Source organism: Rhopalosiphum maidis, chromosome 2 (assembly GCF_003676215.2).
Source record: "Rhopalosiphum maidis isolate BTI-1 chromosome 2, ASM367621v3, whole genome shotgun sequence".
Lineage (NCBI taxonomy): Eukaryota > Metazoa > Arthropoda > Insecta > Hemiptera > Aphididae > Rhopalosiphum > Rhopalosiphum maidis.
The window spans coordinates 49652023-49670748 of record NC_040878.1 but is presented as its reverse complement, the minus strand read 5'-3'; the positions used below and the strand labels follow the sequence as shown (position 1 = coordinate 49670748).

General features: G+C 23.9%; 1 pseudogene; it reads left to right on the top strand.

The window, feature by feature from the left end:
• LOC113552501 overlaps nucleotides 1-18726 on the top strand; it is a 46309-nt pseudogene that overhangs the window by 15438 nt on the left and 12145 nt on the right.

Below are 18726 nucleotides of genomic sequence, written 5' to 3'. Positions count from 1 at the left end.
TATTATTATAATATTATTTTTTTGTAAACAAAAATATTTTTAAAATATTTAGATTATCGAGTTATATTCATATAAGTACCTCGAACCTATTACTTACCAATATTTAGACAATATTCTACTGGAGTTAACACAATATCTAAAAAAAAAATGAAAAATAAGGATGATATGTTATATATTGTAAATCGAATATCCATTGCATACAGATACATCAGACATGTTTACCTATGTTTTATGGCTACTGACTAATTTGAACCTACGGGTGGTTAATGAATTGTGGTAACGCTGTCAATGTCGCACAAATGTAGTTAATTACCCCCACCCAAACAATATACTAAAATATATTTTAATTTTAGGAACACATCTAAATAATGCAATAGCTAGATTATATTTATAAATTTGTGTAAATGATTATAAAATCAATTGCAATATTAAAATTATACTTACCATCATCATCACATCCCTGTTTTATTAATTCTCCGAAGAAATCTTTAGAAATATCTAGAAATTAATTTTATTGATGTTTTTATTACGTTTATGCGCATATTACTATTTCTTATGCGGCAAAAAATATATCATATATCTTATATTGTAAACATTTATTTGAATTGACTAATCGAATTTATATATAATTTGTATATAAAAATAATAATAAAATTATCCATAGTTCCACACTAGATAGTTATGGGTCAGGATATATGTAAACACAGTATACATTTAATTAAAATGTAAAAATACTGTATAGTTTAGTTTTTTCTTGAATAAATTATTTTGAGAACCCTCCAAACATCATAATTGCGTATTCATATTATTTGTTCGCATTTTCCAACACTTATTGGTGTATTTAATCACAAAATTATTTTTACGTTACATTAGGTACACGTAACATGTTTATATAAAATATCATTCTACTACATTACCTTAGAGATAATCTAAATTTACACTTTTACAGCCATCAATTTTTCGTGGATTATTATATGTTTTACAATTATTCGATTAAAGACAAAAAATTGGAGTTGACAATATATGACTTGGCGTTGGTCAAGATGAAAAAGTGAAAATATTTAATTTTTAACTCGTCGTAAACCAGATTACGTAGTTCACGATAATAAGTATAAAACTTACCTTTAGTAACCCAATCTTGTACACCCCGTTTGATAGTTATATAATCAATATGTTTATCAATATTTTCTGTAATAATTAATTTTTAAATTAAAATCACTCGCCCATAACTGAGTATTGCATAAGGTATGGGATAGAAATATTTTTTCAACATTTAAATATTATTATAGACGCTGATACAGTGAATACATCAGATGACACTATTTATACATTTATATTTTAATGAACTCTGAACTTAACCAGTTTAAAAAGTATATAAAAAGATGATATAAATTTTATATAAAAATTAATAAAGAGCTTAATATTAAGTTCAATATAACTATAAAGTATAAATAAGACAAAAAAAAAAATGCTCACTAAGTGTGTAAATGTGTTGCAGTATAAAAGTCTCTGGTTTAAATTTGGTTTATAGATTATTTTCTCTAAAAAACTCACCAAATTGCATTGCAAAACAGTAGTTTATAAATCCAACATCACCTATAAAATGATAATATATTACACGTTAAATTATCTTTTAATTGAATGTTGATTTGTTTAAATTTATGAATTTTAGCCCACCATTAAAAAATTATTTAAGTTGACAAGTACATAATATCAACTGGCAATTAGGTTTATCACAAATTATGTATATCAGAAACTTATAACTACTCACGTGAATATCCTGCCTGTTCTAGAGCATCTATTGGTTAAACACCAAAATTATAAATATAATATTGTTAAACATAAAATTAATTGGAAAAAGAGGTATGCAAATTTAAATTAGGTAAATCAGATTATATTTATCATCAAATAATCATAAATGTATGCTCAGTACGTAAAATGCATAAACAGTAATGCTCAGGGCTGCATTATTGGATCGTCCAGTTATCGAGTAGATGTAGAGTCTCGACAATGTTCAAGTCAAGATTGACTGCTGATCGATAATATGTAAAGGGTTAAAAGTTGTAGAAATGCAAACTAAATTTTTGACTTGCACAAACCATAGTATGTGGTTGTTTGTTGTTAATATGACATAATACGGAAAACTCGATGTGCAGAATTTTTCAAATCCCAGTTCTGGTAATGTTAATTAATTATAAAATATATTATTAACAACTATAGTATCCCTTACCGTTGCATTCTAAAAAATACAATAATATTGCTTTAAATAAATATAATGTAATACTGAAAAGAAATGAATGCCATTAAAAATACAGTAGATAATCATAACCTTATTTTGTTAAACGTCACTATCTCGAATAACATTGTAGTTTCCTTGATACTACCATATACTACCATTTCAGTTAATAACTTAATTGTATAGCTTTTTAATAAACTTTATTGTCAGATTTTTTTAAAGAAAATTAATTTATTCATTATTGTAGTTTATTAATATATATGTATAGGTTTAGTACTTTAAGTATTTAAATTATGCATTTTAAGCATTCAAATTATTCACTTATTTTTTAAGAATTTTAATACAACTCGATATTTCGAATATTTTCCTGTTCCTCTTGAGATTTGACATAAAGAAAAACTACTATACTTCTATTATATGATCATTTGGTGAAAATTATAAGTGTTTATTTTTGAATTAAAACATTAAACAATACATTAATAATTGATCAAAGAGAATTATTTTTTACGCCCATTGTATTAATGTTCATACGCACATAAATGGAAAAAAATTTATTTTCCCAAAAAGTAAAATGCTTTTATTTGCCTTTTTTTTTTTAATAATCGAATACTGTTCAAATATGTCAACGTAATAACTTTTTGTAAATAAAAATAATATAAAACATAAATCGACTTTTCATTGAATTCCTTTTTCGCATGCAATTAGTACATATAGCTTAGTCAAAGTAAATAAAAAAATCGATAAAATTGATGGAGTTTATGTTGGTAAGTAAACATAGATCATGAAAAAAATTTACCATAAAAAAATATTATATTTGTCGAGCTTAGAGCCTTTATGTTTCTATTTATAAAAAACACATTGATGTTCACCAACTTTGTTTGTATTAAAAAATAATAAAAATCACTCACCTTTAACAGTTGTTATTTCACCATTAGCTGTGAAATTGTTATGTTTTCATTAGTGTTTCTCGTGGTTTCGATTATATCATATTTTTAAATATCCATTTAATATTCGTTTATATATTTTTTAAGATAACAGTTTTTACTAACATATTTCGATTCATATGCACATAAATAATTCACAAAGTTTATTTTAACAAATTATTCATTTTGATAAATAATAACTTAGTTATAAGTGTACATATTAATACAATAATACCATTGTGTGTGTAAGAGTAACATCGATATTAAATAATATAAATAATTTACAGGTAATTTAAATTTAAAATCACTGTTAGCGAATAATGAGTTCTTTCGACATTTGAAATAATTTTTTTATATGGTAAATTAATATAATCAAAAGTATTATATTTTAATTTTATAATTTATAATCTATGTGGGTACATAAAAATAAAATTTAATAAATTTTCTAAAGTGTCCACTCCATATAATATAGAGTATGAATATATTATTCATATAAGATTTGATTATTGTCTATTATCTAATGATTATATTGTTTAAAATATAATTATTATCATTTACCATCAAAATTAAATAATATAGAACTATTTAATAAAATGATCATTTTAAAATTTAATAAATATTTTGATTTATTATAATATATAATGTTTGTATTTAAATAACTTAGAATCCTATCTTTTCTATGTTATATTTTTAGCTAGATTACAATAATTGAAAATCATATTTTAAATTTACAATATTTTATGTTTTTTACAATTAAAACCATAATTTTTATAATATAATGATAATTGTGTTAATCCTTACTTAATATTAATTTTTTTTTAATACATTTATATGTACATTAATTGTTGTTACCTTCAATGTTGTAATAACTGTAGCTTATAATGCTTATTGCTGTTAATATTATTAAAATTTTAGTAGATACCATTCTAATATTTAGAATGTTAAAAATATTACAAAGAACAATCAACTATCTTGCGTTGCAAGTTTAAAATAAATGTGATTATTTTAGTAAAACATACGGTTATTATTTGATGATTATGTACACATTTCAGCGATGTACATTATAAAATTAAAATAGGAACAAAATAAACTCTGTCTTGTAAGAAATATACAAATAAGACAAATATCATAGTATGGATTGTATTTGATTATTAAATCAAACATAATATCAATGAACACATTTGACCTTATTTCTAATATTATTACTTAATATATTGTTTTGATAAATTCGTTAAAAGTACATTTTTAGACAATCTGATTAATTAAAAAATACAAAGCTTCATAACTTTACATCATAAAAAAAAATCTTGATGACTCTCCCTCCAACACTGCAAAGGCAAAGACGGTACCGGAAAACAAGTCACGCCGGACGAGTATCGGCCGCCAGCGATCTCGCTCATTTGCAGTCACCGTCGTGTCAATAACAACTCGTCATAAATCCGATTGGCCATTTTCCTTTCGTGAAATTTATTTTTTTTTGTCATATTTATTCACACTTGTTTTTTTTTTTGTGTGTTGTTGATTGACAAACTTACATAATATTACATAAAGTGTTTATTACGCGAGTGAACTTTATATGTTTGTTTCTTTTTCTCTACATCTACTTGTAAATTTATAATATTGCGACAGGCTACTCGCGGATCATTCGCCAACAGACAACTTCGACATGATCGCGTCAGTACTATAACTATCTACAAAAAATTAATACGATCCACATAATTATATCCAAAAATGTACAATAAATTTTTATTAGACATTAAACATAGAAACTCATATAAAATTAATAAAAAAATAAATAAACAAAAAAACTGCCCACTGTAAGATTAAATCAATATAATGTGTATAACAAATTTATAAATTCCATTACTTGTTACAATTGATTAGATGATGATTATATTTAAACATAATAAATAAATAACTTCGACGTAACGATTTATACTTGAAATTCTTACAACATCGAAAGTGAGTTTATCAGTTTTCTTTTAATATTATAGATTTAAAATACAATTAAAGGCAGTTAATTAAATAAGATAACAATTCAATTATTTAGGTTCTTTCTGATACGGTACTTGAAGTGAATTTGTTTGAGTGTCAATGGGAGGACCAAATTCTATTAAACACCATTCTGTTAAAGTCCAATATCGTATGCCTAAAAACAATAATATAAAACAATATTACATTTTGTGGCTTTTATTTTCTTATTATTAAATCTAATTATATTTAAATTAAATAATTTTTATAAAACTATACATAATCAGTACAAAAAATTCAAAAAATGTATCTTTTAGCGACTTGAAACTTTTTACATTACGCATAGAAGTATATTATTAATTACTATTCAAAATATATCACCAGTTACATTATCATGTGAAAATATAATACAAAATCCGTTTAATTGTCTTATTAAATTATAACTTCAAATTTTTTACTATTGATTTCAGATTTGTAATGTTATATGGTGTAGATACCAATGTAAAATCAAAGAATATTTATTTAAGTATCTATAGGTTATACAATTATAGTAATCGATTTTAGCTAAAAGAAAGATTCATTAAAATTATAAATCAATATTATAAACAAATTACAATCAAAACAGAACATAGAAAATAATTTATTAATAATAGGTATATTCTAATTATTCTATAATCAATGATATTATAGAGTAATATTGTATCGTTATTTTGTTATTTAACTGAAAACAAATAAATATTATAATTAATTATTTTTACGAGAATACTCACTTCCTTTCAATCTATTCAAAATGTCAGTATGATAATTGAAGTAACTTTTTTGAGCATCTAAAACAAAGAATTGTATAAATTCAAATATTTTGGTACTTTAATTAATTTAACTATACTGCTGCACAATTCAATTTTTTTTTTTTATCATATATTATCAATAATGTATAATAATAGTTATGAAGCATAAAAAAGATGTTTCAAAAATTGATATTAATAAACAACATCGCTGATTTAGAGACTTTTGTATTTTTTTTTTAACCACGATGCTAAATTCAACTTTATAATAAAAATTAGTGTGAAAACTTTAAGTATCAAAGAGTTGATGTGAATTATTGTCTCCGGATAACAAATTTTGGCATGACAAAATAAAAATACACTGAAATTCCATTGAAATATTATACTCCATCAATATTTATTTTCTACATTATAAATTATATTTTATATAATTTTCAATTATAAACTCTTGAAAATAATATTTATAAATTGTACCTGAAAATGCTTTTACGATCTCCGTTAATTCTTCTATAGTAATGATAGAATAAGTTATCAATTGAACTACTTGGAACTATACTATTTATTATATTAAAAATTATGTGTTGTATAATTCAGGAACATTTTGTTAAGTTTTATATATGTAATATGTTATATGTATATTATAATTTACTTTATTATTACCGTTTCCGTTAATTAATTCAAGCTCTAATAAATGAAAAAAACATACATTTAGTAAAAACCACTTGCTCACCTTTATTTTTTTTTTAATTTCAGAGCTCTAATAATGATATATAAGTGAAACACATATAATATTAATTAATAAGCGTAAGATACATATAATTTTCTTACGATTTTTATATGTTATAAGGACATTAGAGTATGCATCATCAACTAGAAAATAAATAATATTCATAATATGTATACATATACCTAATTATTTGATTTATATCTTAAACATACTGAATTATATTTAGACTAAACGGGAAATTTTTATCATAAATAATAATTAACTACTTATCTTTAATACTCACCATAAAAGTCATTTAATTTTAGTGATACTGAATCAAAATGCATAATTTCATAATTTTAAGGCTTACATAAATGCAATTAAGTATTATACTAACAATAATGAAATACCATTTTATCATTAAAAAATATATGTATTGAGTAGTACTTTTATAATAAACTGTATTTAAAAAATATTTGAAGAAACATCGTTTATCTCACCTAAACAGTCTAAAGATATAAAAAAATCGTAAATTAAATTTAAATTTTCTGATGAAATTTATTGCACTATTTTAATTTAACCTATATCCACATAATCATTTAATTACCCTTTTTTTTTTTTTAAACATGATGTATAGGTTTTTATATGATGTATGTTGTGTATTTCGGTAACTCAATTAAAATGAAATTTGGATTTGATATAATTTACTCCCTGAAAAATCAGTCCTACATTGCCAATCATCAACAGTGGTTTAAATAAGGTATTCTTTTCTAATCTAAAATGTGGGAAGTCGAAAACCAAGTTGAAATGTATAGTTAACTGAATAACATTAATTTGAATATAAATATGATTAAAATATTTATTATAAATTAGGTATAATAAGTAGACTAGTATTAATTTATTATACTATTATGAGTTAGCTTACTTCGAATTCCTGTGAATGAATACATTTAATTAACTTATTAATGTTATAACTTAAAAACTATTACAATAATGATTTTATAATGAATAATAATTTACAAAATAAATTTGGTAAGTACTGTTATTTAATTTGTAAAATATTAAACGAAAATAAATTTGTAATAAAACTTAAAAGGGTTAAGTCTGTGCCAAGTGTATTTTAGGTAACATACTTATTTTCCTTCCTGTGAATGTATAACAATAATTATTTAATAAATATTTAAGTAACCAAAATATATTAATGGTTATTAAAATACTTCTATTTGAAATATAATCTATGAATTCATGTGATTTTTTAGCATGGGTTATACATATTTTAGTCTTTTATTTTATTGTCGAATTTTTAAAAATAATTCAATTCACATATTTGTGTTTATCTGTGGGTAATAAAATTTATTGGGGATTTAATACAAAATTTATTATAATAATAAAAATAAACCGTCAAAGTTTACACAACCTTACATTATATCTTTGAATTTCTTTATACAACATCATACTACTCAAAAGAAAAAAAATATGTTTTTGTTAAATTTATATTGCAAGGAATGTGGCCATGCTATCTACTAAAATTATCATAGCACCAAGTCTTTATATCTGAAAATTTTATCTCAAAATGTCCAAAATACTAATATAATTTTGAAATAAAATGTTTAATTACAGATAATACAATTATAGTGATTATATATCTATCATAATTAAGTATTAACTATTAGTTAACAGTTGTTATAATTGCTGAATAAAAATACTAAATGAATAAATAAAGTTGTGTCCTTACTTATGGAAAAAATATCTGCATGAGTGCAACAAAATTGTTAATAATTATAAATTAATACAAGTTTTGTAAATTCTGTATAAAGATTTATTTAAATCATAAACATTTAATTATTCTATTTATTAAAGTTGTGTTTATATAATGTTGAGAAAGGTGATATAACTAATGTTATATGCTATAATAATATAAATACAATGATTAATTGATAATAAATATAAATTAAGAGAATGTATTCGAACGTTTTTAGTTATAAATATTACTATTTGAAAATTAGGTAGAAACAATGGATCTCCCATCACCTATATTTATGTTTAACGAGGTATTATTTGCTATATTATTTTTAGTTGTGGTTTTGACTACTAAAATCGGAGGCTTGTCGATAGGCTAAGAACTAGTCAGAGTAAAATCTCAAGACGCAAACATAACTGAAAATAGGAATGAATGCTTTAAAATTGTAAGTCAGCTTTTCATTTTGTAACTTAAAAGATTCGGATTTTATACAAACAAATTTGTAGGATTATTTTTCATTAAATGGAGAAATATGGATCGCAGTGAATTGGTTGTGAACAATTGATCGCGGTTGAATAGATCACGAAATCATGAATTGTATATTGGTCACCAGGATAATGGATCGCCTATCATATTGTTTACGGCGGATGTTTGATGGTTTTAATTAGTATTCATGCAAATGTACATGATTCGACAGAGAACATCAAAAATAAGAGATAAAAGACTAATTCTTATTACTTGACGGTATTTTGGATAGTATCCTTAGATAGAATATGCAAATAATTTTAAGAATGTTCAACTCAAAATGGGAAATGAAGAATATTTTAATATTACAGCTTACATAATATATGGTATCAAATTATTGTAGATGTAGGCTCATAGGTCTGTTGACTGATAAGAGTTTCAAAATTAATAGGACTAAGTTCCCATAAGATCACATCCACCAATTAGAAATCACTTTAAGAAGCCATTAAAAATATATAGAGATTCTAATATTTAGTTGTAAACTTAAGATATTTTCCAACTGAATCGTGGATGTAAAAACCGTACAAGGGGATAGAATCCTAAAAATATTTAGACGATACTTACACACTTACCAAATAGATGATAATTACATACAATTTTACTAGTATATTTAGAAGAGTATTAAAATAAAAATAAATTAAACTAGGTTCGGTTGGCCACACCCGACATAAAGATGAAATATTTAAACACTTGATACTTTAACTTGTATAGGTGAAATACCACTAAGACGGCAGATTAAGATGAGAATATATATTAAAAATAGATACAAGGTGGTCGAAATCGGCTTAAAGTACATATTGGCAAGACTAGGAAAGTCATAATGATAAATGGCATCAGATTTTTTTCAGTCTAATATAGAGAGCTAATTTTTTTTTTTTTACATGATTATCTATCTTTTTTAAACTATTAGCTTGTGTTAGAAATAGAGAGTAATATTAATAATAAAAACATAATTTATATTATATAATTAACAAACTATAGTGATAAATACATTAGAAATTAAAATAATATTAACTATAGAAAAATTTAAAAAATGAGATAATTTTACACATTAAATATAACGAAACATATTATGAAGGTCTTATAGATTAATTAAGAAAATAACCAATGATATACAATTTTTTTAATATTAAATTTAGAACAGTGAATATTTTTTTTATATTGGCATGGCATACAGTTAAAATAAACAGGCCCTAGATAATTTACAAAAGATTTATAAGAATATCTAACAGGTATATTGTAATTTATATTTTCTCTTTTATAATCCAACAATTTGTAATCTTTATCTTGACTAAACCTTTTAAAAGTGAACAAAATAGCAATTTTTTTATAGAAAAATCAAGTCAGTAAAACTCACAATTCCTTATAATTTTGATTTGTAGAACCTTGCAGGGAGTATTTATTTAAACAAATTCTTATTATGTTATTCTGATTTATTTGAAATGTGTTTAAAACAGTATCGTCCAATCCCCCCCCCATACTAACATTTCGTACTGAAATATTGATTGATATAGAGCAAAATAAATAACCCACATTGTTTGCTTGGGCACTAAACCTTTTAGTTTATGGAATTTATAAGTTATTGAACGTAACTTATACGCTATAAGTGCTATAACTAAGAAAAAAGTATTTCCCTTATACATAGCATATTTTTCTTCTAAAAATTCATCAATAATTAATACAAATTATATGTTTTCATAAATAATATATACAATTCCTGAAAATATATATATTAATGTGATTAAAGACATATTATTGTAATTTTAAATAGTTTAATAAATATACCAAAAGCACTAAACCATCCTTTATTTTGAAGCGACTTCGAATCTATAAATTTAAATGTTTGATTTTGAAAATATAATATTATGATTTATGATAAATACTATAATTTAAAAAAAAAAAATAAAAATTAAACAAAATAATGGAATTAATATAAAAAATAAATAATTTTGTGTGTACACTAGCTGTTATTCGTTTTTACTAAAACAAAATTAAAAAGATCCTTGGACGCATGAATATCCAATTTTATCAAAATTGTATCTTTAAAGGATCATAAAAACGGTAATTTACGATCACTGAAAGACTCAGTGTTTTTTTTTATAAGTATTTTGTATTATTGAGGTAAAAATGTATAACAAAAATTGTTTATAATCTCTAATCGGTTCATACGCACTTTGTCGAATCTCAATTCGCCAATAACTCAGTTTGCCGACAAATATACCAGTATTAGAATATTTTTAAAATACTCCATTTTCACCGATAGTCTATAGTTTGCCGACAAATTATTAATAAAGTTTCAATTTTTCCGATTCACCGACAGTGGATGGTACATTTAAATCCACCCCCAAATTGTTTATGCAAATATACACGTTACGCTGTTTTGAAATGGGTATTATGGTGCCAATGGTTATGGTATATTATCATTTCAAAAATTAATATATATATATCTTAACATATTATATAAATATATACCTATTATATATTCATATTTTTATACATTATAAAATATTACATTCATATTATATTTATTTATCTTTAGGTTTATTCTCTTTTACCGAATAAAAGCAATAATACTTATAAGAGAATGTTTAATATAATTAAAGAAGCTGCCTTGAGAAATGATTTGGCTTTTAAACCAAAAACATTTTAAATTGATTTTGAAATAGGAATGATTGTTGCCAATAGAGATTTATTTCGATATAACACAGAAATAAAAGGATACCTTTTTCATTTTGGGCAATCTATATGGCATCAAGTACAAAAAGTTGGATTAATGCACGATTATACACACAATGATGAAGTAAAAAAAAAACTGTTCGAAGAATATGTGCTTTAACTCTGTATATAATAATATAATATCATAACCTACTTTTATTTTTATATAATATATCTACTGACAATGTATTAATAACCATTTATACATGACAAATTTGTATTTACTTTTATTTTTTAATAAGTCGGCAAATTGGGAACATATAAATAATAATAGACGAACTGGGGTGTCGGCAAATTGGGTTTTGGCGACATGAGAAGTCACGTTCCTAATTTATTTATTTCACTTTTTTTATAATTGTCTATTTCTGTTTTTATATATATTTCTTTATATTTAGTTTTAAGATTTTTTAGTTTTACTGTACTTCAAAATTGTACATATTATTATTTTTCAATTTGAACTTCTTTTAATGCGTCTATGAATTAAAAGATCTTTGGATATGTCGAATAAAAGCAACTGTTGAATTTGCTTTTATTATTATAAATATTATTAGATTATACTTCGCCTTTTTTCATTTTTTTCATTTTTTATCCGGAACCAAATCCGATGTATGCACCTACCTAGAATATTGGAAACCAATTTAGATATAATATGTTGCCTGGAATGTCGGGAACCAATTCAGATGTCAATTTCAGGTTTATGGACCAATTCGGATGCAGTCGAAAGACTTGTCCAATATCCACTTCAATACGCACCGACGATATTTTTATATTGTGTGAATATGTATATTATCAGTAGCATAGTTATGAGAGGGATTTGGATATCGTATACTACCGAGACGGGTTATCTACATTTATTTAATAATAAATATTATTGAACATTTTGTAATTATTGGTTTACCATAAGATCTGGTTTGGGATTTTAAATTTTGATTCTATAAACCAGTGATTACATAAAGCGGAACTCACTGTAATATAAATATATAATAAGAAAATAATTACGGCAGTATTATAATAAAATAAAAATAATTCATGGAGATAGACTAAATGTTTAATATAATATGGATAATATTTTTAAAATATTTAGATTAATATCGAATTACTTTCGTATAAGTACCACCAATCTATTCATATCAATCTAGGATTTATCAGTATTCGTAAACGTTTATACATAATATATTTTATATTAACCTAAGGTATTCACCATAGAGTAGTGTAGGTATATCGTATCAAAATATTTCAGATTGTATAATGTATGTTAATACTATTACTTACCGAGATCTTCACAATATTCTATTGAATCCATCACAATATCTGTAAAGAAATGAAAAATAAAGATGTTATTTTATTGGGTTACGTATTGTAAATCGAATCTCCACTGCATGGAGCTACATCGGAAATGTTTATGTTGTATGGCTACTGACTAATTTAAACCTACGGGCGGTAAATGAAGTTGTGGTAATGCTGTCTATGTCGCACAAATGTATTTAATGACCCTAGCCGTACATGTCAAAACATATTTTAATTTTAGGAACACATCTAAATAATGCAATAACTAGAGTATATTTATTATTTTTTTATGTAAATAATTCTAAAATCAATCACAATATTAAAACTATACTTACCATCATCATCACATCCCCGTTTTTTTAATGCCTTCGAGAATACAAATGAAATATCTATAAATTAATATTATTGATATTTTAACTATGTTTATGCGCATAATATTATTTCTCGGTGGAAAAAAAAATATCATATCTCTTATATTATAAGATATTTATAAGAACTGACTAATCGGTTTAATTTATAATTTGTATATACAATTGATAATAAAATTTTCAACAGATCCACACTAGATAATTGTGGGTCAAGATAAATGTAAACACATTTAATTAAAATAAAAAAAAAAGTAAAACACCGTTTTTTCTTGAGTAAATTATTTTGAAAACTCTCCAAACATCATGAGGTAATTACGTAACCATATTTTTGTTATCACATTTCCAATAATTATCGGCGCACATAATCACAAAACTATATTTACGTTATTAGGTACACCGTACACATAACACGTTTATATAAAATATCATTCTTAATCACCCCAATTTTATTCTATTACATTCCGTTGGAGATAACCTCAATCTATAGTCAATTTTTTCTTGGACGAACATACTTTATACAATTATAAGATAACGAAAAAAATTGGAGTTGGTCAAGATGAAAAAGTGAAAATATTTAATTGATAAATCGTCGTAAACCAGAATACGTATAGTACACGATAATAAGTGTAAAACTCACTTTTGGTTAGTAAATCCTCTACATTGCATTTATTTTTTAGAAATGTTGTAAGTTGATTATAATTGTCTGTAATAATTAATTTTAAAATGAAAATCGCCCATACATGCTAAGTAACTCATGTCATGAAATGGAAATATTTTTTTCACATATAAGAACTATTATATACGTTGATACAGTGAAAATATCAGATGACACTATTTGCATATATATATATTTTTTGATGGACTCTTCACTTTATATGTTTAAACAGTCTATGAATAGATGATATGGACTTTATATAAAAACTAATAAAGAGGCTTAATATTAAGTTCATTATGACTGTAAAGTATAATTAAGAGACAAAAAAAATTTGTCACAAAGCGTGAAAGTTTGTTGCATTATAAAAGTCTTTGGCATAAATTTGATTTATACATTATTATCACTAAAAAACTCACCAAATTGCATAGCATAACAGTAGTTTAAAAATCCAATTTCAGCTATAAAATTGATAATATATTACACGTTATCTTATTCTTAAATATAATGTTGATTTGTTTAAATTTTTAAAATAATTAAATTTAGAACGTACACAGTTTTAATAAATAAATCATAATTTTAACAAAAAGGTGTATCAAAAATTGTTTATATCATAAACACATAACTACTCACATGAATATCCTGCACTGCGTAGAGTAGCTATTGGTTAAATATCAAAAATTATAAATATAATATTAAAAAATATAAAATAAATTGGAAAAAAAAGGTATGAAAATATAAATTAGATAAATCAGATTATATTAATCTTCAAATGATTATTGCTTAAGTGTGTTTTAAGAGAATAAGGTTGTTGAATAGAATAAATGAGTTAAGAATAAAGTACGTAATTGAATTTTGTTACATGATTGATATTGTCATTATTCATTAAATATCATAAAGGTATTGATATTTCCCAGTAGGTACGTAAAATTTATAAATAGTAATCTTCTGGGCCGAATTGGATGATCGAATTATCGAGTAAAACTCAGTGGATCTCGACAATGTTAGGCCAGCTGTTCAAGTCATGATTGATTGCTAATCGATAACATGTTAAGAGTTAAAAAATGAAGAAATGCAGACTAAATTTCGAACTTGCACAGACTATAGTATGTGGCTGTTTGTAGTTGGTAGGTACTTAACATGGCATTATACAGAAAACTAGGTGAGCAGAATTTATCCAATTCCAGTCCTGCTAATGTTATATAAATTAATTGTAAATATATCATTAGCTAATATGATTATGCCTTACCAATGCAACCTAAAAATACAATGAAATTGCTTTAAATTAATATGATATGACATAGAAAAGAAATTAATGACATTAAAAATACAGTAGATAATAATAACCATAATATTGTGTCGAACGTCGCTATCATGAAATACATTGGAATCCTCTTGAAACTATGTATCATTTCCCTTAATAGCTTAATTTTATAGCTTTTTAACAAACTTTATTTACAGATTTTTTTAAAGAAAATTAATTTATCCATTATTGTAGTTTATTGATATATATGTATAGTTCTAGTACTTTCAGTATTTAAATTATACATTTTAAGCATTCAAATTATTTATCAATTTTTTCAATTTTTTTTTAAGAATTTTAATACAACTCGATATCTCGAACATTTTCATGTTCCTTTTGAGATTTGATATAAAACAAAACTACTGTACTTTAAATAATAGTGATACATATGAATTTTTAAATTTTTTATATTGGTATAGTGTCATAGTGTCATAGTGGCATCTTATGAGAAAACTTGCAAGCATATACTATTTTTTTAACTCCATCGACATTTATAGTAAAAAAATTAAGAAAAATTTTAAATTTGAAGAGGATTCAATAAATAGGTGTCCCAAAAAGAGTTATAAAATTAGAATATGAAACGATATATGGACAATCATAATATGATCATTTGATGAAAATTATAAGTATTTTTTTTTGAATTAAAACAAAACGTTCATAATTGACCAAGAAGAATTATTTTTTACGCTCACTAACATCTTCATACGCATATAAATAGAAAAAAATTTTATCTTTACAAAAAGTACAACGCTTTTATTGTTTTTAACTATTCTTTCAGTAAATAAAACTGTTGAAATGTGTCAACGTAATATATTTTTGTTGATAAATAAATTATAGGACATTAATCAATTTTGCATTGAAATCCTTTTTCGGATGCACTTAGTACAAAGAGTTCAGGAAAATTAGACCAAAATGAAAAATTTGACAAAGTTTGGAACTAATTCCCCGAATGCTTAATTTTGGTTCATAATTATTAGTTTATACCTCATTAATAAACATACATAAAGTCCTAAAACCTACCCCTTGTTTGTAGCAAACATATGATATAAAGAACATTTACAATTTAAAAAATATCGTTTTTGTTGAACTTAGAGCCCTATTTAGATTACTATCTATAGAAAAACTCACCGACGTTTTCTCTAAATCTGTTTGTATTAAAAAATAATAAAGATGACTCACCTCCAACAGTCCTTATTTTAGTATATTCTGTAAAATCGTTGTTTTCTTAAGAGTTGGTTTGAAAATAGCTTTTTTTTAATGCATTTGTCTGCTATTTCGATGATACAATATTTTAAAATATCCACGTAAGATTCGTTTATATATATTATAAGAAAAATAATATTTTCTAAAAATTTCCACTAAAATGCACATAAATACATAACAAAGTTTGTCATTTTCAAAAAAACTTTCATTTTGATAAATAACTTAGTTATTTTTTCGTTCTTCAGCTACATTTTCAAAACTCATCATGGTGAAGTATAAGAACACGAAAAAAAAATATATGAAATTAACCAGATTGTAGGTCAATATTAAAAGTCGTCTACGCATTACAAGTCTTCGTAATTAATGCATTTTCACAAGCATCATCAAAATAATAATTTTGTAGATAACTTATAAAACATAAATCAATTATGCATCGAGATCGTTTTTCACGTGCACTTAGTAGAGATAATCTAGTCAAATGAAACAAAAAATTGTCAACGTTCGAAACTAATCCTCCGAAAGCTGAAATTTGTTACATAAATAGCGTATAACTCATTAATAAACATAATAAAAGTCTTGACACCAAACCCTTGTGCGTAGCTTCCTTCTTTTTATTCTACATATGTTATTTCATATTTTATTAAAAACTAAATGCTAAAACATATTATTTTATAATATGTAGGTAATAGATATATAACAAAAAATCAAATGATATATAATACCAAATCTATATATATTGAAAATGACTCACCTTCACCAAGTGTTATTTCAAGGTTATCTGTGAAATCGTTAAGTTTTTTTTAGAATTTATTTCCATTTGAACGCACATAAATACTGAACAAAGTTTGTCTTAAGAAATATTTTATTTTGATAAATAAATTATTTATTTTGTCGTTCTCCAGCTACCTTTTCAAAACTCATTAGGTGAAGTATAATAACATCAAGATTAACTAGATTAATGTAGATCAATATTATATAAATCATCCGTGCATTACAACACCTACCCCTTGTGTTTAGCCTCCCACGCCTCTTATAATTTAGTACATTTTATTGTTAAAAAACTAAATGCTAATGCATATTATATAATGTGTATAACAAAAAACTAATGAAATATAATTTCTGATTATATTTATTTAGATTGCATAAAGTTGGTAAGTAGTAGTGTTGGCCAACGATATATTTTTAATATTCGATATTGTATTTGTTTTTCCAATATTGTAAAGCGATATCGATATCAATTTAAATTTTCATATAATTACAACAAGTTACATTTTATATAATTTAGTTTATTGAAAACATATTAAAAGTATAGCATATATATTATTATATTAATATATTATGAGTGTAAATTAATTATCAATTATAAATAATTTTGTATTAAACTGAAAAGTATTCATTGAGTATTTATTTATTTATTTATAAATGTGATTTGAGATTAGTCGTATTTCCACTATAGCCAACAGGACATTTGCACTTTTTACAAAAAATTTGATTTTTATTAAATATAATCCCCTTATCATCAACTTTAAAACTAAAATGTTGCTATATATTACTCCTAGCACCAGACAACGGTACTATAATTCAAAGTTTTCACTCATTTTGTTTAACATAAATATAATATTATTAATTAATAACGAAATAAAATAGTTACGAGGTCTCACCACGAGTTAACAACCGACACTGAATTTAGATTAAATTGTTTAGTGTGGTGAAATATTTCTTTGAAATACATCGCAATATGCTATAATTTATTATCTAGTACAAATAGATATAACTATATAAGTTATAAAAGTGAATATCCGTCAACTTTATTATTCCGAGTCGATATCGCGATATTTTCGATAGTTATTTTTAGATAACGATATCGACATTTTTTGGAAAATACCCACGATATCGATATCGTATTGAATTTTCGATTTCATTGACCAACACTAGTAAGTTAACATAATATGGCATAATCAAAATTTACCATAAAAAAAATATCATGTTTGTCTAGCTTAGAGCCTTCAGAGTTGACTTGAATATAGTTTTTTTTTTTTTTTAATGAATTTATCTGCTGTTATGGTTTCTATGATATGATATTTTAAAATATCTATTAATTATTCTTTTATATATTTTTTAACATTACTATTTTTACTAACACATTTCCACTTATACGCACATTAATAAGTGCTTAATAAAGTTTGTCATTTTCAAAAAACATTTAATTTTGATAAATAACTTATTTATTATATCGTTCTTAAGGCTACATTTTCAAAACTGTTTTTTTGAAGTATAAGTCGTCTGTACATTACAAGTCATAATACCAGTC